The following is a 25,978-nucleotide window of genomic DNA, read 5'->3' as shown; positions in this document are numbered from 1 at the left end:
TCTTGTTGATATGGTGGTGTAATTGCTCCTATACAGAAGGAAATCCATAATTCTAAAATCTGCCCCTGTTTGATTGGTCACAACCATTGTTTGTGGACTTGTATTGCTTTATCTGAAGTCTACACACTGGGGCCTGCAGCACATATTGTGCCATTCACTAGAATTACAAAGAAAACATGGCTTGAGGCACTGACAAAGAAAATATGGCTTCAGGCCTACCCATGGAGTATGACTCCTGCAGATGTTAAAGCTGCTGGCAATCCTGCACAAATAACCCTTTTGCCAGAAAAGACTTCTACTTTTAAATATTGAACATGTCACCACTACTTATGCTTCATGTCTCATAAGGTAGGTACCTCTTATTTCAAAGTAGTACCTGCAATGACAAGCTGCAAGAGTTATTTTCATAGTAAAGGGCTGTAGCTATCAAATGAAAAAAATAGCGTTCAAAATAAAACCATAAACCTGCTATCTCTGTTTGGACCGAGCCACTTGAATAATTCAAATACTATTTTTTATGTTTCATAAGCAGCCAGTTCAATGGTGAAGTTCGATTTTTAGTAAAAATGTAGAAAATGTGACTTTCAAAGAAGTTACACTTGACCTGCCTGATCCACAAGTAAGCAAAATATCATTGACCTACAGGCAGATGGCCCTGCCAGTGCTTCTCCTTAATGAGGTGTAAACACTGCCCACATAGCAGAAACAATGACTTAGGCAGGCACCTCACTCACAGTTCATCAGAAAACTCTCTGGACCCGTGGAAAGGAAGACGACTGGACCTGCTGTTTTAGACCTTTGTAAAGACCTGAAGCTTGGTCCTGCTCCCACTTGTTCCCAGAATAAAGACATTGATTCCAAGGGGCAGGTGTCTGACCTCCTCTGTGGCTACTGACGCACAGCAAGCTGCAAGGAGCCTTTTCCTAAAGTGACCAGCTTACAAGTAGCATTTGGCCTGGAGTGGACCCTGCTGGTGGCCTCTGCTGGAGTAAGTCCTGTCCCCTAAGTGCTGTCCTCTGAGCCTTAGAAGTGACCAAGAGGGGCTTCTTCAGAAACTCGGAATAGTTGGAAAATTTAAATGGCTAGATTTCTAAGATGTCCAGGGCTTCCCCTAGAGTAAAGCAGGTATCCTTCAATCACTGGGTGTAATTTGTTACAGCACCCTCCTTCACCAGGCCCAGAGAAGATCACCAGGGGTACCCTGGGACCCTCAGTGCTCCATCCTAAAGGATGCATTCTAGTGGTGCAGAAACTGTGCACCACCTCCTCGGTTCTTCCCTCTTGAAACTCGTTATCCTTGTTTCCTGCTCCTACATTTGCCTGTGGTTCCATCCCCTACATGCAAGAAAACACCGTCTAGCCCCTCTAAATGTGCTAAATATGCACCTGTGCTATCCACATTAGGGAAGGAGACACTCAAGGGTTTGTGACTCCTGTAATATGAAATTAAACCAAAGGTGCAATAAGTGGGCCAAACTCACATGAGAAAATCGCAATTTGAGAATCGCAATTCCAAGGGTGCCAGGGCATCCAAAGGACACCTGTTGCACCCCTGGAATGTGCCTGTAAGTACATGTGGCGCACATACATGCCCTCAGGGCATGTCTGTGCGCCACATGGCACTTTGAATAAAAAAAAAAAAATCATTTTGGAAGGAAATCGCAAAATACCATCTACTTGGAGTAGGTGGCATTTTGTGATTCCTTAAGACATATTCGCAATGTCAAAGGCACTCCTACATAGCAGTTAAGGAATCGCAAAATTGCGATTCCTTAAATGCTTGAGCAAAATAAGGAATTGCAATTTTTGAGATTTCTTATTTTGATATGTGGCACCTACATACCAAGAGGCCGTTTGTGAGTCGCAAACGCCTACCTACATATGCCCCTTAGCCATGATATGCAAAAAGTTTCATTTGATGAATAAGGCATTATGTTAGGCTGCAAAAGAAAGAACAGATGAAAGAAAGATACAGAAACAGATGGTGGAAGAGAAGGCAGGGATAAAAGTTTAGGCAGGTATTACAAAATAAGAGGAAGCAGACGATTATGCCACTGAATATCGAAATAAAAATATCGAAATACAAGAATAACGAGGACAGAATATTGAGGGACAAAAGATCGAAACGTAAGTGCCTCTGGGTAAGTATGGATTTACACTTCTGAACTTCAACTCTATGTACCTTGAAGATATATGTATTGCGTAGTAACATATATGTATGTGGAATTAGGTATAGAAAATCTATAATTACTTACTTGTCGATATTTTTTTTCAATATATTGTCCTCGATATTTCCTATGCTTTGGATTCTGACTTCAATATTTAGCATACATGACTCAACTTGTAAAATAGGTGAATCATTTGCTGAACAAATATAATATTGAGAGAGATGTAATGTGATATATTTATGGAGTTAAGTATAAAACCTAAAGGCAAATGACTGGAGCAAATTATCCTGTCACAAATATTGTTAGCTAGGGGCCTGTCAGTGTTATTAGCACCATATTTACACTATTGGTTAATGAACATGCAATAACATGAGCGATTAATTACCATTTTTCCTGCTTACTATTACTGTATTACTGTTTGAGTATTACTTTAACTGAGTATTGAGTTTTAGTTTAGGTACTGGTTTGAACTATTTACATCACAGAACTGGCCCGACTTGCTCAGGCCCCCACTGGTGGCTAGCAATACATAAATATGTTTGGGCGTGCTGGCGCACAAATCATCATAAATACTGGCACCCCTGCTGCGCCCCCGTTGTGGTGTTCACAAGCATCCTGCCCAGTGGAACGTAAATCCAACCAATCTTGGAGCTGCTCTCATATTGTTTTATCATGACAGCAGATCCAGTATTAGGTGGAGCAGGCTAACCCAGCGCTCATTTTGAGAAGGGGGCCTCTGACAGCAATCTCCGAGCTGTTTTACAGCCTGGAGATTGCTGGGTCTACATTGCCCATGTCGGGCTGGCCATCGCAAGACAGCCCACCAATTCAACATGTGCACTGTAGACTCAGTATCCATCCTGCAGATTCAGCCACGCTCCCTGTCCTCACACTCATGTGATCCACACTGGTAGCAAAATAAGTGGCGGCTGTCCGGCCGCCACTTCAGTATCCTACAAAATACTTGTATGTATGTTCCTATGTATACTTTCATTTGTTTGAATTAGCATATTTCATTTGTGAGATGAATATTTGTAGCTAAAGGAAGACAAATAAGGTGTTTTTGATATTGTAGGTGATGTTTGAAAAAAAGTGGTTACTCTGAAGCCCAAGTCCTGATGAGGCCCGAAAGTTGATGGGTTGATACGCGTCAACAGTATAATTGAAGACACCATAAATATCTTGTATTTATATGTCTATGTGTTGTACATGTTTGTGCATATATATATGTAAGTCAGAGTATTACTTTTTGGTGAGTCTTTACTAGAACATATGAAAGAAAGAAAGAAAAGTGATAATAAATAAACACTTGGCTATCTAAAGCATTTGAAATTTGTTTTGAGTTAACGTTTGGCTAGTGATTCCTTTTAAATCTTCAGATTTGGTCTAAAGATTAGTATCGAGAGGGAGAGTTAATTTGAGTATCTCTACAGCCTACTTAGAATTGGTAATTTATCCCAAGGCATTATCGTTTTTGTATACCATTGTATTTCCCAGCATCAATTGGCACAGGAAGTGATATCACTGGCAACCCTGGCTGAGGACGTCTGTACTTGAACCACACCCAGGCCAGGAACCCTGGATTTCCGCCCTCCTGCCGCTACCACACTGCTACCATCCACATCCTCAACCCATGCAACTGCTCCAAATGCTAATTCCTCACTGCCCCACACAGCGCTGAGGAAGCATTCTCCTGTGCTCTCTGCAGGTTTTCATGCACTTACATACATCCAACACTCACTGCGCCAACAGTACTCAACACCCTACTCTCTCACACTCACACAGTCTTGCATTTACTCACACAACACGCCAAATTCCATGCATGCTCCTCAGAAATGGTCCACTCACCAACCACACCACAGAGATTGGGGATCTGCTGCAAAACAATGCCCCTGGATCACTTTTCCTCACAGAAACCAGGCGGAATTCTGCATCAGCACCTGACATCGCTACAGTGGCCCCCTTGGCTACAAGATTGGCAGGCAAGACTGACTCTGTAAGCCCAGATGAGGAATTACCATCATCTACAAGAACACCTTCAGCTGCAACACATTCATGGACATGTCATCCTCCAACATGGAACACCTGTTATCCAAGTTCCACTTCAAAGTCATCTTAACCCTAAGAGGCACTTTCATCTACAGACCACTGGTACCATGCACCAACTTCACTGACACCATCACAGGCTTTATTGCACCACTTGCTTTTGATGCTAGGAATTACATCTTATTTGGAGACCTGAATTTTTGTCTGGAAGACCATGCCAAACCCAACTCAAGAGCATTTGCCGAAGAACTTGGAAGCCTGGGCCTCACCCAAAAAGTAAAGGGGTCTACCCAAGTTGCTGGACACTTCCTGAATCATATTTTAACCAATTTCAACAGCATCCAATGAGCTCTTACAAGTCCCCTAGACCAACCATGCCTTTGTCAGGTTCAGCATTCCCATCCTGGTCCATGCACCACCGCCAGACCAGCCTGCTTAAACTGGACCATAATTGACAAGGACTGGAATAGTACTCACAACACACACCGGCCCAAAAACTACAAAAGCCTCTAAAAGCCATCAAAGAATTTCAACAATTGAATGAACTCATGTGCCTGCTCCTTGACAAATGAAATGCCACTGCAAACAACTGGAGGGTAAATGGAGAAAGAGCCAGGTCAATGCTGACTGGCGCACATTCAAATCTTACCTAAGACGCTACCACCTAATAATCCGGAAAAACAAAAGAACTGCTTTGGTGTATTGCATTGATGTTAGCACAAACAGAAGCAAAGAAATCTTTGCCATTGTGAAAGATTTCACTTCATCATGGGCCGCCTAAATTTAATCACCACATCACAGGTCCTCGGCAACAATCTCTCTCACTTCATCAGAAACAAAATCACCACAATTTACAGCAACTTCATCCCGCAACTGGACCCAACTACCTTGTCAAATACCTCACTATTTTATCCAAAGAACCAATGCTAACTACATGGCCATCCATCCAGTCAGGGGCCCCATCAAATCACTGCCCTTCACGCCTAATCTAGAGGACTGCAACACATGGGCACCAAGCTCACACCCATTCTGTTTGCCTCCACCTCTCCTACAACCTTCCCAGATGCTTGGAAACACACAGCTGTCCTCCCATCGGTGAAGAAACCCTCTGTGGACCTTTCAAGGATCACAAACTACAGACCTATTTCTCTCCTACAATTCTGGGCGAATGTTTTAAAGAATATAATCAACAGATAGCTCATTACTTACCTCAATGACCACCAACTCCTCAACACCACTTACTCTGGCTTCAGACCCAACAACAGCATAGTAACTGCCCTCATCACTGTCATGGATGATATCCACCTTCCTCTAAACAAAGGTGACATAGTGACCCTATCCTCCTTAACCTCTCTGTAGCATCTGACACACCCATCCTCACCCAATACCTACACAACATTGAAATTCAATGGCACACTCTCAGATGGATCTGCTTTTTCTTGACTCCACCATGCAACTCGAACACCCATTTCCTCATGTGTGGAGTTCCACAGGGATCCTCCCTGAGCCCGACCCTCTTCTCAGCATACATGACCACCCTAGCCAGCATCATGTACTCTATTTCAATCCACCGGGTTCTCCCACTGATCACCTGATCACCCAGTGACCGTACCTTCGCCCACTGGCGTTTCCATCACAAAGTAAGTGTTAACTGCTGCACCACCCTGAACTGCTTTTCCTTTAAAGCCCGGCACGGTTTAACGTTAACTTTCACTCTCCGATCTTTTTCGATCACCTGTCCGCTTAACCCTGCTACCACGAAGTAGATGTTAACCGTTGCACTTTCCTAAACTGTATTTTCTCTCTGAAGATCACCCACTCATTTTAAGCCCGGCACACTTTAGTGTTAACTTCCACTCTCCGACTTTTTAAGATTACCTGGTCGTTCAAGCCCGGCACGCCTTACACACCAATTCTTACTCACTGGTCGCGCCTACAATTGTTTGCATTTACCTTCAGCCAGCACGTTATTCGTCTACTATAACCGATATGGTTCTTTACCTACTCCGTTTCACACCCCATCACGACGACTATTTCCTCTCTATCACCATGCACGTTTTAGACGTCCACCCGCTTTGCTTTTTACTTAGACTTGTTTCTTCTTCTTTCAGTGCTCCTTGACAAAGGGCAGCCCGCCCGAAATGCATCGGAGCATTTGTTGAATAACCAATTATGGATCTTTTGCCGTAAAATTACTATCGATATGACGACAATATCATGATTAATTCTTCTACATAATGAAAATAAACAAATACGTTTAAATTCTTTGAACCACCCTGGTGTGCCTCCTTGGGATGTACCCGCAAGTTCATGCGCACACAACTCTTTTGAGTCACGACTTGGGCGTTTGGACGGAAACGCCTCCAAAAAGTGCACCCAACTGGTTAACTTTTTACGCACACACAATTACACTTGCTGGATTCCTTTTGCTTTGGTCGCTGTTGCTGCGATTTATTGAGCCTCAGTTCTAATCCTCCTAACTCCACTGCTCGCGGAAGGCGGACTGGCGGACTGGCGGACTGAAAGCCTCGACGAGGGAGAGAGACAAGCAGGGTCGCGGCAAGTATCCTAGGAATTTGTTTGAACCCGTCCTAGTGGAGCCATAGTTATCCTCCCTCTCATTAGCGGACATTCATGTAACTCCAATGGCCTTGAAAAAACTACGATCGCGCACTATATATATGAAACGTTTGGGAACTGAAGAAGCCCTTAGGAAATCCTCTGTGAAAGCTTTGAAGCACAATAAAATATCTAGTACTTCTGCAATCACAAAATACTTCACTGCTCTATCCCCGAATAAGCAAATACTCTCTACTAACTCTGAAGCAGGAAACATCATTGACCTCATGGAAGACAAGGAGGAACAACTTTTACTGTCTCCGAACCAACAACTCGCACATAACTTAAGTGCCACAGACTGTGAGGGCAACCAAATAGAAAAGCTGCTAATTGAGGACAAATTTAAAATGGATCACGAGGTATCTCACTCTACACCTTTAAAGTTGATAAAATCTTCAGGGAGTCAAACCTGCCTCGAAGTTTCTCTGTGCAACAACACAAAGTCACTAAATAATAACTCTAGATATTTTAAATATCAGTTCTGTAGGAAAATCAATTCATCAACACTCAGCACATGAGTCTTTTCTAGATCCTTTTTTTCCAAACCAAAATTTAACAACACCTGTAACACCTACGTCAAAAGCCCTTTTCATCTTGCAGGAAATACTGGAATCAGTTCTGACCCACCTAGGTCATATTCTAGTAAATTCAGACGATACCCTTGATGTTCAAATTGGAATACTTAAATATCTGGTCGAGGAAAAAAGGAAAAACGACTCATCAAACGCAACAAAAAAACAACAAGAGCATGACAAGATGTTAAACCCCGACGGTCAATTGGCTAATAGTACTACAAAAACAGAATCCCTTGACAAACTTGACAAAAGCACACAAACATTTAAAGTAGGAAAACCGGATACAAAAACAAAAGATTCAAAAAGAAATAACACATCAACTACAACTTACTCACTTAAGAAACTCTTCAAAGAGGAACCAAAAAATAACACTATGCAGTATCCTATCTTCTCGAAATCCACGCACAAATCTGTCTCGCACGAACTTGAGCAGGTTGGTGATACTCATGTAATAATCACACAAAAAGCCCTTGAAAATGATCACAAGGATGAACCCTCAGACATAGATGGAGTCATAAGCACAAAAGGGAACAAAAAGAAAAGAAAGTTACTAAGAAGAATTCACAAAAAAAGGCGAGCGAACTTAGATTCCAAAAACAAACAACTTCGATAACAACTGCTGAGGAAAAAAAAGTTATCATAAACTCTAATGCTACAAAAACTGAGGTATCTCCCTCTATCCAAAGTACATTGAAAGCGATACCTTTAAACCCAAGAGCAGATGTATATTCTCCGGTCACACCACTCTGTAAAACTGGACTGTTAACTAAAGGAATAGCAGAAAAAGACACCAGTAAATCTATACTTGGGGAAGGAACAACATCAAAATATCTCCTAATTGAAGAACTTTTTCCCACTGACAATGTGCCACTGAACCGCGGAAGAATAGTCAACCTCCTACAACAAATACCTTCCCTACACTCGCTCACAAGTAACGAGATAGATTTAGTGACTTTTCCCAAAAAAGAAAATAACAAACTAGCATTGGTACTTTTCTGGTCACCAGTACTCCCAGGGATAATTCTAAGTGAGAAAGAAACACTACACAAAAATGGTTATGACATAATTGCAAGATCTGATCCCAGGAATATTAAACATAACAAAGGATTTAACGGTCTTTTTAACCCCCCCACATTAAGCAAACGACAACTCAAATCATTTAACAACTGGGAAGATTCAGCTCCATACGATCTGGGCAATAACACTTTACTAATCCAAGTAAACGAAGGAGAAAGGATAGTATGGAGTAAAGATTCAGAAGGAAATATTGTCGGAAAATCACCAAAATCTTGGGACTGGATATCAGAGACACTTAACAGTAACAAAATAATTAACCAACAGCAATATTGTGTTTAGTAATGGCTTGAGCATCACATCATGGAATATGGCAGGGAAAACTATCAACAAAATGTCCGACGCCATAAAAAACCATCCTGATATCCTGGCCCTTCAGTAAACTTGGGCAACCACAACCTTCTGTCAGAAAGGTTTTTATGTTTACGACATTCCCGCAAAGAAATCAAATCGTGGCCACGCAAGGGGCGGATTGGCAATCCTCCTAAGTGAAAAGTACCTATGGTACCAACAAAATATAGACACAAAGTGTGAAAACCTGCAGTGTATCAAGGTGTCACTGAGCTCACTATCCACAGGTCCTCGAAAAGCAATCTTGCATTTCAATATTTACGCTCCACCTGGAAACAATTACGATGCCCTCTTCGACGAAATAACGGACAAAATTAGCTATATCCTTGATGATCATACCCAAACGCCATTCCTAATAATGAGCGATTTGAATGGAAAAATATCAAATAGCGAAATCAGAAAATGGGCCAAGCTAAAGAAGAATCGTTGTTAATGCCATTTCCAATATTCCCTAAGGGTAATAAATCTGATAAAAGAGGTAGGTCGCTCTTATCTTTTTTACCATGTATAAACGGGATAATACTTAACGGTAACACCGAAGGTGATATACCTGCATTACAGACCAGACGGGGAAACGGAACACCTTCTATTCTCGACTACCTAATTTGTGGGTTGGATCTAAAGGACTCAGTCACGCATCTGAATATCTACTTTAACGAGGAAAGTGACCACGCACTGTTACATCTAACTACTCTATGGATGGCACATACCTCCTTCACTAAACAGGCACCATTCCAGAAAAGCACAACTAAAATTAACATCAGCCAGAGGCGGATCTTTTGGAACTCCTCTACTTTGGATAACACTACTACTTTGGTTACTCAAACTCAATTACTATCTACTATACACTCAGACGATCCGATCACAAATTTTGAATATATAATTAAAAACCTTAAAAACGCACTTCTGAACAAAACACAACAAACCAAACTTGGGAAAAGTATAACAAGTAATAACAATAAAAATAAAAATCGGAATTTTCCGGCTGCAAAAAAACTCAATCAACTCATTCGAGCGCAATATCTGAATCCTTCAATAACAACACAGGCAGAAATTAATCGACTTAAAAACCAAAGACAAAGAGTAAAAAATAAGCAGAAAAAAATACTGCATGACCGTAACTGGGTAGATATCCAAATAGCCGCTAGAGATCATAACCATCGAAAATACTGGTCTTTAATAGCTAATATGACTGGATCCAAAAAGAAACTCGATGCTATTCCAGTCTCACCAAAGGACTGGGCAATATATCTACATGATTTATATAAACCCAACTTACCCAACCTTTCAGGGCAGATTTCCGATTTCATACTGGAATGGAACAATACTAAAACCATTAAGACCACCTCAAACTCTATCGCAAACCACATTAGAAAAGCGAGAAGCACGGCTGCTTCCGGACCGGACCAAATACCCATCAAGGCCCTTCAAATTGACCCCAAGGAATGGAGCCTGCTGTTTTCTCCTCTTTTTAACCACATCTTCGAAACCGGAGAAATGCCGAAATCCTGGCTGGGTAGTATAATTATTCCAATATATAAAAAAGGGAACAAAAATACAGCCAGCAATTATCGGCAAATAGCTTTGATGGATGCGTCTGGGAAAATTTTTGCTGCAGAAGTATTAGATCGTTTAAAATCTTGGGCATTCTCGCAGGGTCTCATACCAATGTTCCAAGCAGGATTTAGACCCAACCACTCTGTGATAGACAACATAGCAACTCTTCAGTCTATATTAGACAAATACACAGTAGGTAGGTCTCAACCAATATATGCAGCCTTCATTGATTACTCAACAGCTTTTGACCGGGTGGATAGACCAACACTGTGGAATAAATTGAGGAGGCTGGGTATCCCCGAACAACTACTAAGGGTTGTTGTCAATCTCCACAACAACACATGGTGCCAAGTCCAGATGGGGAGAGAAAAAGGTTTGACCAATACAATTAGCACGTTCAACGGCCTCAAACAAGGATGTCTCTTAGCACCGATTTTATTTTCTCTGTATCTTAATGATCTTCCACTTTATTTGCAACAAAGCTCCAGCTTGCCCCCTAAGATCGCCACACAAAGCATACATGCTTTACTATATGCCGATGACATAGTCATGTTGGATTTAACGCCCTTTGGATTACAATGCCGTCTTGATAGCTTACACAAATATTCGAAAGACAACTTTTTACTACCCAATCTAAACAAAACAAAAGTGGTCGCATTCACCACTAAGAAAAAGAAAGTAAAGTACCGATGGAAGCTGGGAGAAGAATACATAGAAGAGGTTGAGGAATATACATACTTAGGTAGGATCTTTTCAAAGAACCTGAAAAACCTCAAACAAATTAATCACCTAAAAATCAAATCAGACCTTCACGCCGGTGCTCTACTGAGACTGTATTCCAATACAGGGAATAGACATTTTTCCACACTATTAAAGGTGTACAGAGCAAAAATACCCCCGGTCTTATCGTACGCCACTGAACACTTTGCCATCAAACAGTGGTCCTATATGGATCTAAAAGAAGGAAAAATATTAAAGAAAATTTTGAAAGTCTCAACAGCAACACCGGTGCAAGCGCTAAGACTTGAATTTTCGATCACCAGCGCATATGCAACAGCGGTAGCCAGCATAATTAGGTGGGCCTATAACATCCTTCATGCTAAAGAAGGTACAATACGATTCCTACTAAAGATAGAGTCTTTCGACGAAAAAGCTTCATATTCAATATTCCGAAGCAACATGACAGTGGCATTCTAACTAGCCAATATTACTTCTGATCTTCTGTTGTCTTGGACACCATCACAACTTAAACTTTTCTTAAAATGTTTTACCCCCAAACTGAGCTTTGATCTAGATTTTTCCCACTGCGGTAAACTATCTCTGTATAAACCATTCATTGAACTATTGGAATACAAGCAAGAACATCCATATTTAGGGTATTCTCTCACCCATGGCGCCAGGAGAACAATTGCAATGATGCGCCTGGGTATTCTGCCAGTGTTAACTTTTACTTGCAGATGGTTTGTGGATAGATCCCCGTTATGTCCTGTCTGTCATGGGGGAAACCAGACCATAGAGCATCTTTTATTCATATGCCCTTCTGCAAATGTAGTAACTGCAAGATCAAGATATTTAGACCCTATATATCGCAACTGTAAAATAATTACTGCAAAAGGTTTTGTAACTGCATGCAAACACCCCCCTAATGAATTTGTTTGCTACAATCTCTACAAATTTTTAAAACCTCTTTTATTATTATATTGAATTGTATCGAAAATTTCTGTTTTATAAATTGTGGTCCTCAGTTGAGTACCTAATCAATAAAAACCTTTTGACTTGACTTTTGACACTTGCTGTGCATCCTCTACCTCTATTTTTTGTCAGTTCCTCCATCCGCCCTACTTAAGGGTAGCACGCCATCGTCATGCAATTTGACGAGATTAGCAAAACCACTGAAGCTAGAGCTCACACTCTTGCATACAATGAAGATGAATGCAAACGTATCTACTCATTGATCGAAGAAGACATCAGCCCCATCTCAGCTTCCCGCACCAAAGAGCAATGCCTGAAACAACTATTATATCTTTCCAAACGGCACATTAACCAGAAGCTCCATGCGAGCAAACTACTTAAGTACCATCGAGCCCTCAGAATCCCACGCGGATTAAGAATAGCCCTTAAGCCCTCACTCTGTAAGAATTCTAAAACATTCAGAGAAAAATGGGATGGCATTCTGAATAAATGCAGCCTTGACCTGATCTTACTCATAGTGGAAGAACTTTCAGGTATCCTTAAAGACTTGGAGAAGGAAATCTCAGAAACTGACCGCGAACTAAAAGATTTGTTAACCCCGGAAGAACTTACAACTACTCTTGAAGACATCAAACAAATACTTGAAAAACATAGTAAAGACATCAACGACCGCAAAGTCAGGAAGTTTAGAAGAGATACTTTAGACTATAAATTAGATGAAGTGTACACTTGGGCCGACGTGTATGCCCAACGACGCCGCAACAGACCTTCTAACACCCAAACGGACACTTCATCTTCCGGGAGTGATTCTACATACCGCCGGACACAAAATACTACTACTGCTACAGGTATGAGCGAGACCACAACTAACAACCAAGCAAGTAGATCCACAACTGGACCACAACAACCATCCCTGGTTCATTTTTTAGCGTCAGGCCAAGAAGCCCCAGAAGACCCAGGAGGGGCAAGAAGAAAGGAGATAGAAAAAAGTCCTCCCATGACCAGAAACACAGTTACCAAGAAGGACCCCAAACCAAAAAAAACCCACCTAGCCATCAACATCTCCGATACGAGTCTCACTAACCATCAAATGAACCTACTTGAAAAAGGCACGTCATTCATTCCGGTGACTCACACCAATTTACTTGAACTCGAAGTATCCACTTTCAAATTGACCCGCAAACTTAGGCTGCGACATTTTTTTGACAACATCCTCTCTACCAATACCAATGAGAGACCAGATCAACTCAAAGGTTTACGCCCACCTAGCACATATCAAGCCCCGAACAGCCATAAGTGTATTGATCTCTTTGAAAATTTGGTTCGTCAGGATCTGTCAAAAAATAAACTTCAAAAAAACTTCCAAATGTAAAAATCTCACACAGAAGGATGCGGACACCCTCAAAAGCTTGGCGAATAATGCACAAATAAAATGTGTTAAAGCAGACAAGGGCGGCGCCCTCGTGATCTTGAATACCAGCATGTACATCCAACGCCTATATGAACACATTCAGGATGTGAATACTTACATGCAACTAGACCACAACCCCACCAGGGAATTTCAAACCACTTTACAGAACTTGGTAGTTAAAGCACATGAAGCTGGCATTATTGAAGACCGTACCAAAAACTACTTGCTACGTGACCATCCCAAAAGCCCTGTTATACACATGGCACCCAAGATTCATAGAAAATTTACTGGATCCTCCTTTTAGACCAATTGTCTCCACTAAAGGATCAATACATGAGCCCGTCGGCAAATTTATTGACAGATACCTGCAGCCCTTGGTCATTAAAATGACAAGCTACATTAAGGACATAACCAAATTTCTACTCAAACTGGCACAAATGGACATCAACATGAACAAATCTCTGATTGTATGTACAGCCGACGTCAGTTCCTTGTATACCTCCATACCCCACCAAGGGGGTATTGATGCAATTGAACAAGCCTTACTACAAAGTGACATTGACATGCCCATGCAAACTTTCTTAATGGAACTCATGGTATATACTTTATACCATAGTTATTTTCAACAAGATGATAAGTGGTATCTCCAGCTATCTGGAATGGCGATGGGGAACTGTGCGGCTCCCACGTACGCTAATATGTATATGCAAAATTTTGAAAACCTTTACATCTATGGGAACACCAACTTCTATCACAAAATGAAGATGTACGTCAGGTACATCGATGACCTTTTTTTCATGTGGACAGACACAAAAGATTCTCTCAATAATGCCCTTAGCGAATTGAACACTAAGGATGAGCAAATCAAATTGACCTGGCAGATGAGTGACACAGAAATCTCATTCCTTGACGTCACCGTCAAGATCACCGACAAAGGGATCACTAGTGATTTACACCGAAAAGCCACTGACCGTAACAATACGTTACACTACACGAGCTTCCACCAAGGATCCCTTAAAAGGCACCTACCATTTTCTCAAATGCTACGCGTGAAGCGCATTGTCTCCGACGAAAATACATTCAACCTCAGACTCAAAGAAATGCATGATCGATTCTCTGATAGAGGTTACCCTCAAACCATTCTTAATGAAGCCTACACCCGAGTTGCAGCCATTAGCAGACAAGAAAGTCTTACCAAAAGAATCAAAACCACTGATCAACGTATGGTACTAGTATCCAAACACTCAACCACAAGTGCCACCTACAAGAAAATTATCCTCAAACATTGGCCAATTTTACAAATGGAACCCGATTTCAGGGACTGTTTTCAAACTCCCCCACTGTTTGCATACACCCGTAGCAGTAACATGAAGGAAATCCTCATGAAGAAACCTCTCACTCATACTGAGTACAAAGGAAGCTTGCCGTGCAAAAACTGCAGTAACTGCAATTGTGTCATCAAAGTGAACATCAAAAGGCATCCCATGAAAGGCCATCCCATTAAACTACACGTCAATGCCACCTGTGACTCTATGAACTTGATTTATGCCATCAAATGCCCCTGTGGCCAACTATACGTAGGCAAAACTGAGAGAAAAGTCAAGACACGCATGAACGAACATAAATCTAACATCCGTACTAAAAATTAGAAATCCAATGTAGCAGCCCACTTCAATGCATCTCATCACACGATCGCTCAACTACAATTCATCGTTCTAGAAACCATCACAAAAAACAAAGGAACAGACAATCGTAAATTTCTACTTAAGAGAGAACTAGAATGGATTTATCGTCTACAAACCCTTAAGCCGCATGAACTAAATGACCGCGTTGAATATAGTTGTTACCTATAGATGTCAATTTTATATGTACTGGATTGGTTGATATCTCGCATTGCTCTGTAATTTACTTTACCTCCCCCTTGGCACTTTGTCCATCACGAATTGTACTTATCTAAGATGGCCGCCAAATTTTTTTTCACACTCCTCACCAGTCCTCTTTCTATTACTATGCTTCACCTACTCTATTTCAATCCACCGGGTTCTCCCACTGATCACCTGATCACCCAGTGACCGTACCTTCGCCCACTGGCGTTTCCATCACGAAGTAAGTGTTAACTGCTGCACCACCCTGAACTGCTTTTCCTTTAAAGCCCGGCACGGTTTAACGTTAACTTTCACTCTCCGATCTTTTTCAATCACCTGTCCGCTTAACCCTGCTACCACGAAGTAGATGTTAACCGTTGCACTTTCCTAAACTGTATTTTCTCTCTGAAGATCACCCACTCGTTTTAAGCCCGGCACACTTTAGTGTTAACATCCACTCTCCGACTTTTTAAGATTACCTGGTCGTTCAAGCCCGGCACGCCTTACACACCAATTCTTACTCGCTGGTCGCGCTTACAATTGTTTGCATGTACCTTCAGCCAGCACGTTATTCGTCTACTATAACTGATATGGTTCTTTACCTACTCCGTTTCACACCCCATCACGACGACTATTTCCTCTCTATCACCATGCACGTTTTAGACGTCCACCCGCTTTTCTTTTTACTTAGACTCGTTTCTTCTTCTTTCAGTGCTCCTTGACAAAGGGCAGCCCGCCCGAAATGCATCGGAGCGTTTGTTGAATAACCAATTATGGATCTTTTGCCGTAAAATTACTATCGATATGACGACAATATCATGATTAATTCTTCTACATAATGAAAATAAACAAATACGTTTAAAACATGGAATCAATTCTTTGAACCACCCTGGTGTACCTTCTTGGGATGTACCCGCATGTTCATGCGCACACAACTCTTTTGATCACGACTTGGGCGTTTGGACGGAAACGCCTCCAAAGAGTGCACCCAACTGATTAACTTTTTACGCACACTCAAGTACACTTGCTGTGCATCCTCTACCTCTATTTTTTGGATAGGGAAATAGTGTCAGGAATGGAGGGGGTAATGTGCAATCCCAAATATTTGATGTGGGAGGGGCTCCAAGTAAAATTGGAAGCATTAAAGTCAGGTTTAAAAGTGAATTTTGTTAGGGGAAGGATCTCGCACTTATCATTATGAAGTTTGTAACCAGAAATTAAGGAATATTGCCGAACTTCCTCCAGGAAAGTGGGAATGGAAACTATTGGATTTGAGATGAAGAGTAAAATATCATCTGCGTAAGCGGCAAGTTTGATGGGGGATTCCGTGGTCTAAAAGCCATGTATGTCAGGGTTCTGGCGTAGCCTGGACAAGAAAGGTTCTAAGGCAAGATTGAAAAGAAAAGGGGAGAGAGGGCAACCTTGGCGAACTCCTCTACCAAGATCAAAGTAGGGGGAGATCTGACCATTAGCATAAACTGCAGCCTTTGGGTGAGAATATAGCAGTGAGATTAGAGAAATAAATTTAGGACCAAATCCGAACCATTCAAGAGTATGAAAGAGGTAAGGCCATTCAACCCTATCGAAGGCCTTCTCAGCATCTAGGGCTATTGCTGCTAGGGAATGTTGGAGGTGGGAGGATTTTGATAATATATTAAATAGAAGCCTGGTGTTATCAGTAATGTAACAACCTTTAACAAAGCCAGATTGTTCTTCTCCTAAGAGGTCAGGGAGTAGATGGTCCAATCTTATTGCCAATGATTTAGCGAAGATTTTATAATCAATATTTACAAGAGATATGGGTCTGTAGTTTTTACAATATTGCACATCTTTTCCGGGTTTAGGTATTAAACAAATGTGTGCATCTGAAAAGGTCCCTGAAGAGGCACCCGACTTAGCAAAGGAATGAAGAAGGAGATATAGCTTCGGAATCAGTATTTTGGAGAAATTAAGGTAAAACTCAACAGTGAAACCGTCTGGGCCAGGAGCTTTGTTAAGTTTAAGACGTTGAAGTGCAGTAAGCAGCTCCGTCTGTGAAATGTCAGTTTCCAAAGAGGAAAGATCAATAGGGAAATGTGCAGGTGTTTGAATAGTTGAGAAGAAATGCATAAGAGAGTGAAGAGAGGGTTGGGTGTCAGAGGTGTATAAGGTCTCATAAAAGCGGAAAGTGTAGCAAGAATATCGGCATCTTTGTGTTGTAAATGTGCAGTAGTGTCATAAACAGATTCAATAGTCATCTTGTTATGCTTAACCTTCAGGTAATTAGCAAGGATGTTCCCGACTTTGTTCGTACCACCATAAAATTTAGCACTTGACTTAAGTAAATATAAGGAGGCATCTTCAGTAGAATTTTCATTAAATTTGAGTTTGGCAGCGACCAGAGTTGTCAGACTATCTTTGGAATGTGAGGTATAATAGGCGTGTTCCAATCGCTTAATGTCAAGAAGGAGGGTTTTAGTGGAGTGGCGAGCAGTTCTGCGCTTCTTGGCAACATAGTTAATAATGAAGTCACGTGCAGCTGCTTTAAAAGTATCCCAAACAATGTGTTTAGAGACGGGCGGAATGTCGCTCAATAGAAAAAATTCGTCAAAGAAGGCAGTGAAAGAAGTGGAAAATTTTGGATCCAAAAGGAGGGTATTATTAAAACGCCATCTTCTGGGCTAATCAACTTTAGGGAGCACATCAAGACTGACCATAACAGGGGCATGATCCGAAAGCAATATCGGACCAATGTCCGCTGAGTGAAGTGTTTGAGCAAGATCGTGGGAAACAAAAATGTAGTCAATCCGTGATTGTGAACAGTGATACGGTGAGTAAAAGGTATACTCCTGCAAAGTTGGGTTACAAAGTCGCCAGGAGTCAACAAGCTTATGTTGGGAAATAGCCTGGGTGAAAAGTTTGTGTGATTTAGTAGGGACATAGGAGGCATCAGATTTCCTATCGATAAATGGATCAAGAGGCTGGTTACAATCTCCCGCAAGGATGAAATTGTCATCCATGAATTGGGTAATGCGGGGAGAAAATTCAGCCCAAAAAAGGGGTTCACCATTAGTCGGACCATAGACTTTAAGGAGAGAGATTGGAACACCTCTAAGCGATACACTGACATATGTCCATCTGCCATTGGTATCAGATTCTTGGGAAATAATTGTGAAAGGGAGAGACCTACGACATAAAATTGCAACACCATTGCGTTTACCATCACCTTGCGAGTAAAAGACTTCACCTACCCAACCTCTTTTAAGCTTAGCAGATTCTATGTCAGAAAGGTGAGTTTCTTTTTTTTTTTGTCCTCATTAATCACTATTGATTCCAGATGTGGCCACCTACAAGAACACAACAGTCCGTCTCAGGTTAAAAACCAGGCAGGGTATAGGTTGTAACAACACAAGGTTGAACACCACCCTCAGAAAGATATGCCTTCAGGGGCCATCTAATGTGGAATCAAGATAGGAAGGGGTAAGTGCCACCACCACCATGCCCGGCTGATGGGGCTGATATTAACCAAAGACACCAAACAAAGAGTCCAGGTATTCAGGTTCGGAAACCCCAACAGTGAATAATCATTGGACCGGGGGAAAAAAAAAAGAAACCCCCACCCCGGGCTTCAGTTTACCCATACCGAACGGTGCCAAAAGGCTCTCTTGGCCAGATCTTTCTAGATCTATTCTTGAAACATGTAAAACCGAGATCTGACAATCTAAAAATGCAGGTGGTGTAACCTCCTTCCACTTTTTGCAGATCTCTCTCCGGGCAAGCAGAGCAGCATAGAACAAAAGAGTTTTTGCCTGTCCTTGGACCTCAGGCGAGAGCCCAAAGATAACCATAGCCAAATCAAAGGTAATTACAGTTCCAAGAGCATCTGAAAGGAAACGGCCAATATCTTCCCCAAAAAGTTTTAGAGAGGGACATTCAAAGAACATATGGGCATCTGACGCCAACGGTGATCCACATTTTGGGCACATTACAGGGTATCCGGGATTGAATTTCGAGAGCCTGAGTGGGGAGTAGTAGGCCCTATGCAACGTATATAGGTGGTTCCTACGTAACCCAGCCGGTTTTACAAACTCCCACAATGTTTTAAATGAGATGGACCACAACTCGGTCACCTTATGACCCGGTAACGTAGAACCCCAAAGTTGTTCTGTTAACAAAAAGTCGCCATCAAGTTCATCCAGCATCAAGTTGTACCACAAGGAGACTTCTTTCTTAGACGGTGGAGTGTCGACTAGCTGTGAGACCAGATAACTATAGCCTCCAATAGGAAACCTATTCAGTAAAGATGGCCGCGCTAAGAAGGCTTGCGTCCAACCTGATATCTGAAGATATTTAAATCTTGACAAGTTAGGACCCACTTTCTCTCTCAAGCACTCCCATGGGAGGAGGCTGCCCTCAGAGAACAAGTCCCCCCAAACCAGCAGCCCTGCCTCCTTAATCGGAATCGCCAAGCTATCACCTAGCCACTCCAGACTTTCCGGCAGTCCCCATAAGGGAGTCTTTTCGCAATACTAGCCTATTTTTAATGTGCCCATCAGTTTGGCCCATGTTTTGGATACACCCTGTAAGATCTTTAACTTAATTTTTTTTTAAACGTTGATTTCCAAATTTAAATAATAAACCTGAATTACCTAAACCCCCCCCATCAATCAAGTCTGACAACAAGGCACCTACCCCCGAATCTAATGGCATCTTTAAAAGCATTCTAACATGCGATAATTGAAAAGCCCAGGCGTAGAGCTGGAGGTCCGGGGCCACCAACCCCCCTTTCTCTCCACGCCTCCTAAGTTTTTTCCAGGAGATCCGTGATTGTTTCCTGTTCCAGATAAAAGATGTAATGTCCGACTGGAATTTTGCAATCATGGCAGGTTCAAAGTATTATGGTATTGTATTAAATAAAAAAGAAATTTTAGGTAGGATGGTCATTTTGACTACATTAACCCTTCCTAAAAGAGTTAATGGAAGCATTTCCCAAGAACGCATTAACTGGCGGAAATGCTTTGCTACAGCAGAAAAATTAGATGTAACAAGATTATTTATATCCTTTGGGATATTTAAGCCCAAGTATCGCATTGAAGACCCTGGCAAGATGTTAGTGTCGCCGATGTCATCATTCCAAACCAGGACTTCCGTTTTTGAAGCGTTCACCTCATAGCTCGCTATATCCCCAAACTCCTGAGCTATTGAAAGAGCTTCTGGGAGTGCAGATTGTGCATTAGATGTCAAAATAGGCACATCGTCCGCATAGAGTGCAACTTTACACTCCCAGCCATGATATACAAAAGGCTTAATTATTGGGGCATCCCTCAGGCGTTGTGCTAGGGCTCGATATATAAATCAAAAAGTAAAGGGGAAAGGGGACAGCCCTGCCTCGTCCCTCTAGAGATATTAAACGGGTCCAAAAGTACCCCATTAACCAGGACTCGAGCAAAGGGCCTTTTGTACAGAAGTTCAATAGTGCGCCGAAAACCCTCCCCGATGTTAAATTTCACCAAGGCCTCCGCAAGGTAGATCCAATTTACCATAACGAAGGCCTTGGTGGCATCCAATGTTATAGCTGCCAGGGGGAGGGACGCAGTCGTGGCCATATCAATGGCCCCAATAAGATCGTAGGTTAACTCGTACAGCTGTCGTCCTTTTACAAACCCCTTCTGGTCCTGATGTAACAGCTCAGGAGCAACCCCTGCCAACCGCCTGGCCAATATTGTAGTAAATATCTTATAGTCTGCATTAAGTATAGAAATTGGCCTATAGGACCCGCATGATGTGGCGGGCTTGCCCGGTTTCAGAATTAGCGTAATGGAGGCACCATTCCATGACTCAGGGGGAGAATGACCCTCTATCAAGATGTAATTAAATAGAGCGACCAGCAGAGGTGTTATCTCTTGCTCTAGAAGTTTAAACATTTCAGCCGGGAGACCATCCGGTCCTGAAGCTCTGCCTTTTTTACTGCTCCGAATGGCATTCCTGACCTCCTCCTCTGAAATGTTTCTATCTAGAAGCATACTTTTCTCGGCAGATAGGGCAGGAAGAGAGATTTTACCGAGCCACTGTTTGGCTAAAGCAGGGTTAATGGATTTATCTTCATGATATATCCCGTTAAAAAAATCTCTAAATGCAGATCTAATACCTTCGTCTGAGGAGATTATAGAACCTCCAGAAACTATTGTGGCAATGTTGTTCCGAACCTGCTCTGATTTGGCCTTCCATGCCAATAGCTTGCCTGCACCCTCACCATACTCACAATGCGCCAACCTACTGGCCTCCCATCTCTGCTGAATTCTCCTACCAAGAACTGTCCCCAGAGATGATTTTAAACTAAACAATTTCTCTCTAAGCGGCTTGTATACAGCCTCAGACGGGGTTGACAGTAAATCGATATCAGCTTGGATCTTAACTATCTCTGCCTCAATGGTAGCGACCTCCTCCCTGTATTGTTTAGCACGGAAAGACACTTTCCTGTGATCAGACCTCTCAAACATGCCTTTAGGGAGTCCCAAACAACATCCAAGGCAGCTGAGCCAACATTAATGCTAATAAAACTTTGGACCTCAGCTTTGAGATAGGAGACATCCTCAGAGTTCGTGAGGAGAGAGCGATCAAAGGACCAACCTCTTGGAACTGTCCTAGACAACCCTTTATACACCAAAAAAATCGCTGAATGATCTGACAGGTGTAGGGGAAGGTAAGTAATAGATTTTACAGCGTCAGTCAAACTTTGGCGTATCAGCACAAAGTCGATCCTAGACTTGTGGTGGTACTTAAAGTTCCTAAAAGAAACACCCTGCTGCTTTTCTGATCTTAATCTCCAGATATCTACATAGGCATATTGCCTCATAGATGCAAGAAGAAATAACCTGGATTTGGAAGGAACCAAGGGGCGGCTGCTAGGAGATTTGTCCAAACAAGGGTCCAAGACAATGTTAAAATCTCCTGCCCATATGATGGGATTTGGACATGACAAAAGATGGAACACAATAGTCTCCAAAAAGGAGGGATCATCTATATTAGGGCCATAGTAGCCGACTAGAGTGTACTGGGCATCGGCAATACAGACCGTAACAATTGCCCATCTGCCACCTGGGTCGACGATCTGCTTTACCATCCTCGCTTTAAGCTGTTTTTTAAAGATAATCGATACCCCTCTGATATTAAGATTTTGCGAAGTGGAGACTGCAAAGTCAATCCACCTCTTTTTATTGATCTCTGCCGTAGATTCAGCAAGGGTCAAGTGGGTTTCCTGGAGTATTATTATCTGAGCCTCGGAGTCACGTAGATACTGCCATATTTTATTAGCTCTTGGTTTAGAACGCAAACCATTAACGTTCCAGGAAATGATTTTAATATCTCCCATGAAGAAAAACCATCCGCCTTAACCCTATGACCATTCTATATTTAAACCAACACAATGAAAATGCCAAAATGGACCACCATAAATACAAATAAACTAAGACTTGAAAAATGAGGATTTTTAGTTTTTTTTCTACCAACCCCCCCACCCACAAACCCCTGTGCCCTCTTCCCTCACCTCCCCCCTCCCCATGGAGAACCCTTGCTATAACTAACCGGAAAATTCCAGTAGAATAGCACCCCTCCCTGCGCTCCTGCAAGAGCCCCCCTAACTCTCTATATGTGCCTAAAAACAAAACGGAGACCAGAATTTAAAGATGTCAACACCATATATAAATAGTGAAATACACACTCTAATTTGTGTTTTCCTAAACCCATTTTTTCTTGTTTTCCTTCTATTTTTTATATATTTTACACAAAAAAATCTCCTTTTTTTTTTTAAACATATTTCACTACTGACCCTATTCTGTCTATTGATGCTTACCCATACCCTACTCCTGATACACAAGAACTTACTCGGGATCTGCTAAGATTTGCTACCCAATAACAGTAAGAGCTCGTTGGCCGCCTGCACAGATCTTAAGTTAAACATTTTATTATTGTGCATAACTTTCAAAGCCGCCGGGAACATCAATGGCGCTGTTGCCCCCAGCCCTCTAAATACATCCAAACGCCTCCCGAATTCCCATTGTTTTTCAAGTGTGGTGCGTGATAAATCAGATCTTATTAGGAAGGCAAATACTTTACCTTCCAGTGAACGGTGTTTCAGGGCAAGATTTAGAATATGCTCCTTCAAAGCGTACGTATGGAAATTCACTAGAATTTTGTGTGGTTTGGTCCTTTGGGGGTTACGTCGAAAGGGGTCCCTATGTACTCGTTGGATATCAAGGGCAAGATCCTCCACTGAGTGGGTTAGGGGCAAAGACTCCTTTAACAGAAGGACAATAAATTGCTTAATTTCGGACCCTTCAGAGCCCTCCGGGACATTAAGAATGCGGATATTGCTTCGCCTTGAGTTGTTTTCCAACGATTCCATTCTATCAGCTAAATCCATATCCATTTTTTTAAGTTTAGAGATGTCATCTTTAGCCTGGTCCAAGTGAACCATTAAAACAGCTACCGTCTCTTCCAGGGCTCCGGTTCTGGCAGTAAGACCATCTATCTTATTGTCCAGCAGCTCACAATAGTTCCTAATCTCCAGCTGGTTAGCCGAAGACTCCTCAAACCCCTTTTTTATGTCCTGAGACAAAGAAGAAAACATTACTGCCAGGGGGTCTAAAATAGCAGCCTGCCCGTCTGTTGCATAGGTAGATATCTGCACTGAGGGTCCTGGATGTCCATTTTCAGGTAGACCAACCCTACTAGGGCCCCCGTGGGTATAACAGGTGTTTGCTGATCAGGAAAATCACCCTGCAGACCCACCTGAGAATCAGGGCTAATAGGATTAAGGACTGAGACAGATGAGCCAGGCAAGAGGGCTAACACCATGACTGTTGACACTGGGCCCAAAGATCCCTGGGGGGAGGACAGACAATTTTGGTTAGGAGAGAGGGCAACATCAGATGGAGGGGTCACAGTCTCACACCCAGACAATGCAGGCAATGCAGATAATGCAGGCAATGTAGCAGGTAGTGTAGCCATCTTAAGAGTATCCTCTCCTAAGTCAAGCACCTGTGGGACAACCTTAAAATAGAAACGGAGCGAAGGCGTAATTTTTGAGCCTGCGCCCAGGTTACCCCCTAGAATTCTAGAGGATTTGCCAGATCTTAGGCTCTTTGCTTTGACCTCTGTAAACAGATAGGATGAGGCCTTCTTTTTCATAAACTCAGACCTGCCTGGGAGAGTAGGAAGATCATCCACCTCGACTTCCACAATTGCTTCCTTAGGCACCTCTTTCTTCTTTCGCCCTCGTCTGCCTTTTGCTTTACGAGGCTTAGGAGAGGAGAGGGATAAAGCTAAATGTTGCACACCTTTTTAGCCCCTTCATCACAATCCCTCCTGAGAGACATCTCAGTACCACCTTCCGCCGTGATTTCAGGCAAAGAGACAGGCACAGCCTCAGGCAGAGTTACTTCAAAGCTGCTATCTCGCCCCTGCGCCATACCGGTCTTGTCCCCAACCGCTGGGATCAAACTTCGCACTCTCCTACCCCTTCGCAACTCCAGGGCGGCCACCACCCACTTTTGCAGCCCCGGAGATACCCGGGGGCGCACTGGCTCAGGTCGGCAAAACAAACTAAAATCAAACCTCCCTTGGGGCTCTAGACGATAAATGTAGCCTCCTCCGTTTCTCTGCGTAGAATCCGGCATAGAAAGCAGACTCCGCCCCGCCTCCTCGAGCGAAGCTGAGCCGGTAAACACCTGGGAAGCTCGAGACACCGCAAGACTCAGCCCGCATTCGGGACCCTCAATCCGCCGTCATCTCACCGGCACGTCTCCGACAGGAACTCCTTGGGGGCCAGAAAACACTCCTACACAGCAAAATCAGGACTTTCGGTAAGTAGTGTCATGTCTGTGAAAGGGAAGGCTCAATTACAAGAGCGTAGGTCACGGAGTACTGCGGCGAGTCAGCCGACCGCCGCCATGTTCTCCCCGAAAGGTGAGTTTCTTGAAGAAATGCAATGTCAACGTTTAATTTCGCTAGATGAGCTAAAATGCGTTGGCGCTTAATTGGGGAATTGATACCCTTAACATTCCATGAAGTTATATTCAGTGACATAACATGTACATTAAAATAATGAGTTCATAATAACTGCAGAAAAATCGCGTAAAAGATAGGCTATAAATAGAACGTATACCAAAGCAAAATAAAAATCCATGAAGAAGGAAAAGGAAAAAGAAGGTAAAGATAGAGTAGAGAATAAGAAAGGAAAGAGAGAAATAAAATGGGTAAGATCAAAAAGACACATTAGAAACAAATATGCAAAAAATACATTGTAAGCAAAAAGGAGCGAAAAGCTCAGAAAAAGTAATGGAAGTAAAGGGACAATCTGAGGAGAACTACAACCTGTAAAAGAAGAAGTCATATCTTCCACATGAACAAGGGAGCTCAGATAGAAAGGGAAGGGTAAGGATAGAAGGGAAAGAAAGAACGAATAAGAATAAGGGGAAAACATACCTACAAAAGGAGAAGACAAAAATGAAGCTGGGGGGGGGGGAGCCACTGAGGCAAGGCAACAACATCGTGCTTGGCCAAGCAGAGAACCGGGGAGACATCACCAAACGAAGAAGGAAACCTGTGGAAGCAAAATGGGGAAATACGAAAACAATTACA

At 42.4% G+C, this 25,978-nt stretch overlaps 1 long non-coding RNA gene across 1 annotated transcript in view; it reads right to left on the bottom strand.

The window, feature by feature from the left end:
• Positions 1–25,978, bottom strand: part of LOC144783436 (uncharacterized) — a 134,545-nt gene that overhangs the window by 51,024 nt on the left and 57,543 nt on the right. Inside the window, exon 2 of the long non-coding RNA XR_013601439.1 lies at positions 25,823–25,940. This is a non-coding gene — a long non-coding RNA (uncharacterized LOC144783436). The remainder of the gene's footprint in view (positions 1–25,822; positions 25,941–25,978) is intronic.

This window comes from Lissotriton helveticus, chromosome 9 (genome assembly GCF_964261635.1).
Source record: "Lissotriton helveticus chromosome 9, aLisHel1.1, whole genome shotgun sequence".
Lineage (NCBI taxonomy): Eukaryota > Metazoa > Chordata > Amphibia > Caudata > Salamandridae > Lissotriton > Lissotriton helveticus.
The sequence above is the reverse complement of the archived record's forward strand: the minus strand, read 5'-3'. Positions and strand labels throughout refer to the sequence as shown.